Genomic DNA, 4,237 nt, shown 5'->3' on the forward strand with positions numbered 1-4,237 from the left:
TATAAACTCTGAGCGAAACAAATTAGCGGAGCCCAAATAGGCGCTGATCCCAAATATCGAAAATTAGTTGAACCAAAATAATTTTTTTTTTTGAATTCAAAGGCAGAGGTTGCCAAGTTAAACCAAAATGTTGATTTCAAATGCCCTATAAATGTTGAATTGTTGATTTTTTTTTCAATTAATTTAGAATTTTTATTATATTGATTGGTATTTTTTTTTGTTATATTGAATTATACCTGATAAGCTATTAGGTTTGAACCCGATAAGCTATTTGCATCCAATTATTGCCCCGCTCTGACAAAAATCCTGCGTCCGCCCCTGGATTCGTAATAAGCATATCACCATATCCTCACATTTTTTAATTACACTTGGTTGATTGATTAAGACAAAAAGCTTTGTATTTTAACAGAAATTAGAACTAAACGTGACGTGTTGATTTTGGATCGAACATGGTAGATGATCATGAAATCTTAATTTAGACGATCAGGCCGACGTGTCAAGTCGGCTCAGCAATTAAAAAACCCGTTTCGAATTATCAACATAATTTGTCTCAAGAGAGTACAAAAACATTAGATGCGTCACACAAATCATGTGCCAGGTCACGAGACAGACAATTTTGTATCTTGCAGAAGCGTTTTTGTCGATTCCGTATCCTATCCTCCCAGGTACCTGACACAACACAATTGAAATGGACGGTTCAGATTTAATCTCATCCGGTGGGTGATCTGATGGCAGGGCAGCAGTAATATTTGTGCTTTGAGATGCGTGCCAAGACATTTTTGGACCGTCCGATTCAATTCTACTCAGTCAGGTAATCTGAGGGGATACGAATTCGTCATCTGTGATTTTAGTTGTTAATTCGACGTGTCTTGACCTTTGCGCGACGTGTCCGTCCGTGTCCTTGATATCCACGGTGATAGAAAGTCGATTGATACTGGGTCTATAATTGTATGACTCAAGTGAAATCAAATCTGTTGTCTATATATACTGATTTTTAAAATAAATAAGAACAATATTTTAGCACGCGTTCATAGCAAGCTTTAAATTTTTTTGGTGTTATTTTCAAATATGCTTAAGTACGTTTAAAATTATTAAATATTTAAAAATAAAAAAAAATTATTGTTATTCATTTAAAAAATCGGTAAACAAAAAAAAGATCACTCAACTAGGGGTGTTCAAATGGTCAGTTTGGTTGAAACCGAACTAAAATAATCAAACCAAACTTTTTTGGTTTTCAAAAATATAACCGAACCAAACCGATTGAACTTATAAGCCGATTAAGAACTGAACTGAACAAACCGAAGTATTCAGTTCAAACGGAAGTAAATCTATTGGTGCCATTATTAACGAAAATTACACATATTCATACACAAGTTGTTCAATTTCATACAAAATATGTAGATGTTCTAAAATATTTAAACTGAAATAAAAGAAAGGATGTTATTATGTGGCCTATGTTATTACTGTGCACCAATTTCATTTAAAGAAATTAATGAAAAATTATTATTAATAATTATACTGGTCCTAAATATTGCCTCAGAATATATAAAAAGATGTACCCCTTCTCTATTTGGATGGATGTCATTCCAAAACATTTTTCTGCCCATTTAATTTCTGAAAACATCTCTCTACTGATTTGAGGAGATATTATTCTGAAAGGGTTTCATTCATTTTTTGAAAAAGAGAAGTAAAAAAAATGCTGAGGGTCTCCATCATTAGATCTGAGGAAAACCATTCAATATCAGTATTAACGTTTTCACCTAAAGATGTCTTCAATTCAGAACTGTAAGACTTAAATTCGTTTGTTATTTTATTTTGGATTTACGGATTCTAGATTACGTGTTCTAATTGTAAAAACACGTTATGTTTTATTATGTCTATCAAAGGAAGCAATGATTGAACCAAACAAAATATAAATCATACTTGAACCAATATAATTCGGTCGGTTCGATTTAATTAATTTTGAAAAGTCTAAACCGAACCGATCTATTTAAACCGAAAACCCAAACCATTTAAACCGAAATTTTTCGGTTCGGTTGAAAGCCGAACAAACCGAACCGTTTAAACACCCCTACACAACTGATTCTCCTCTGAGAACGGATAGCGCTCTATCGAATTTTGTCACCATATTATACGCATTATAAATAATCTCGTATGATTACTTTGTGTGGATTGTTAATATAGCCTTCAAAGAATTTAATGTGCTAGCGGTTAAAACACACTAGACTAGGGGTGTAAACGGATCGGATAATATCCGATTTCGTCCGAATCCGAATCCAGAAAAGTACTTAAATTATTCGATCCGTATCCGTATCCGTATCCGAAAAATTATAACGGATACGGTAAGGCATTTTACTATCCGTATCCGACTGTTTATACTTTAAACCACAACAAATGTGATATATGTTTTTAAATTGATTTATTAAATTGCATATTGTACGAATAATTTATTAAATTGCATATAGATATATATTTTGATGAACAATATAACACTATGACATAATTAGTGATTAATATTTTAATAATATAATAGATGTTTTGTAACTAACAAACTAATTATGAAAAATATTTGTATCCGTCCGATATCCGATCCGTATCCGTAACATTTAATATCCGATCCGTATCCGTATCCGTATCAGTATCCAAAAAATTATAACGGATACGGATACGGTAAGACCGCTATCCGATCCGTATCCGACCGTTTACACCCCTACACTAGACTGAAATGTGTTCACATTTATATGTACTGAAAAATAACGAGTTTTACAAAAGGTCTCGCTGTCTTATAATTAATTCGACTGAATAATTACCTCTACAATAATTAATCATCAATGCATATTAATTGTTCCTTAATTAGTAGGCTGGAGAACTTAATTATGTTTCATTGACTATTATTTTATTCTTGCCGTCTCTTTATGTGGCACAAAAACTGCGCAGTTATCATTACACCATCAATTAATTTGCACCACCACAAGTCCACAACAAGGCGCTTACAGTGCGCATAGATAACAACTCTCCCCTACCAGGGGCGGACCCACATGATATCAAGAGGGCAGCTGTTTCTCTCTCAATTTTGAATTTTAGTAGTGATCTATCGGTTCCGATTGATTTTGTCTTCTCTGAAAAAATTTTTTTGCCCCCCCTCTAGATGTTTAATTTATAACTCGAGTTAAATTTAGGATTAAAATCAAAATAATTTTTTTGAATTATGATTGATAATTAGAATTATAAGTTTGAGCATCAGAAATTACAAGTTAGAGTATTGAAAAGTATAAAATAAAGCATTTTTTTTATCGAGTATTCAATTAATTAATGAATTTAAATCCAATTAGCTATTTAAATATGATTCGCCCGACAAAAATCTTGGATCTGCCCATGCTGCCTATAAGTGACATGGCAACAAAATTGTATTGTCAATAGCAAAATATATAGGTATATCTTTGTAGGTTATGCATATTTGCTAACCAAACATAATTGTAGGATATAAACAACGTCATATTTATTAATATGAAAAAAATATCGATAAATTCGACAAATAACCGATCTGAATTGTTTTTTCAACATTATTGCTTATTAATAATGATGACTAAATATGTGAGGTATGTACAATATTGATGTATATGAAATAATGACCAAAATATATATGAGGTTTGTACACTGAACTCACTATTATTCGGTAACTTTTATATCTAGTTATATATATATATTTTTAGTTAAAGAGTTTTGGTACACTTCAACATCTTTTAAATGTTATTTTTAAGAGTGATTAGCGAACCGTTAAAGAAATTGACATATTTGTCAATAACTTGTATTTATTTTCGTAAAATAATTCATTTTTGTATTACTATTTTTTTGTTAATATTTTTTTAATATAAAAGCTCGTTTTTTCAATATTCTTTAAATAATTTTTTTTTTTTTTTTGCAAAATTTAAACCTATCTACCCCTGTTTTTACTACCAAAGATAAAAGCGGAGATTAAGCAAGTTGTCATAGTAAGAAAGGAATCTGGTCTCCAAATACTGTACAAGAGAAATCATAAGCACTATATAATATATGTAGGTCCCAAGAGTAAGTTTGATATCTAACTCTAGCTAGAAGAATACGTCATGAATTAACATCCAACGAATAACAAATCAAGAGCTCACAATAAATATTATTAATGGAGTTAGACTTTAGAGCACTTAGCGGTCACGCGACACAAGTCAAAAAACTGATGCAATAACTAAGGAGACAGGGA

The sequence above is a fragment of the Carex rostrata genome, chromosome 7, assembly GCF_964058835.1.
Source record: "Carex rostrata chromosome 7, lpCarRost1.2, whole genome shotgun sequence".
Taxonomy (NCBI): domain Eukaryota; kingdom Viridiplantae; phylum Streptophyta; class Magnoliopsida; order Poales; family Cyperaceae; genus Carex; species Carex rostrata.